Here is an 870-nt window from a genome sequence, read left to right as displayed (position 1 = left end):
TATTATAGCCCTATTTATGCCATATTTTAATCACATTAACAATCTGTCCATCCCAAACTCCGTGTCCGAAGACCTAAGCATGCATTCTCCTGTCAACTCTAAATGTATATACGATTCGCTAATCAAAGTCTGACTAAAGTAAACCGTAACCTACCTCTTTGACGAACAGATATTTATTCTCCAAGAATTTCTTGTCTGTTTAACCTCTATCCGATTCCATGAGCGATAATATTCGTAGGGAAAGTTGGAAAAGAAATTTGAAGGGTTTCTTTTTATTGGGGTCCATGGTTTTTTTCTTTCATGAGGAACCCTAGAAGCAGCCCTTGAGAGTCTTCTGTTGAAAAAAGGAGAGAAAAATAGACTAAGTACAAAATTCGGCTATTGTTCACGCGTGGAACGCTGCGGCAACCGCTATAGCGGTCCGCTTTACTTTCTGGCCCGAACTTTCCAAACCCGTCCGAAATTAATTTTTTTCCCACTCCTAACTCTTAAAACACATCATAAAGCTTATTATTTACAACTTTGACCTAAATTGGGCATGGTTTCGCGAAATGTTAAGTAACGATCGGACGGGTTGTTACAATTAGATTATACTAGGGGAATATTGGGTCTAAACTACTATATTTCTCCAGCACTCAGACAAAACCCAGACAAAATTCCTCAGTACAACATACAAAAAGACATAGACAAAGTAATTTTTTATGATCATTGTTCCTCTATGACCAAAGCCTTTAAAAGACTAAACCAGAAAAATGAGACATTGATCCACGAAAAGATGAAGCTCTTGGAGCAAGTAAAGATGTTAGAACACTCAGACTAAAATGGATGAGACGGCTGTACATTCCCCCATGAATGCACTGTATAGGATAA

The sequence above is a fragment of the Lycium ferocissimum genome, unplaced genomic scaffold (assembly GCF_029784015.1).
Source record: "Lycium ferocissimum isolate CSIRO_LF1 unplaced genomic scaffold, AGI_CSIRO_Lferr_CH_V1 ctg9143, whole genome shotgun sequence".
Lineage (NCBI taxonomy): Eukaryota > Viridiplantae > Streptophyta > Magnoliopsida > Solanales > Solanaceae > Lycium > Lycium ferocissimum.
This window is presented reverse-complemented; position numbering follows the sequence as displayed.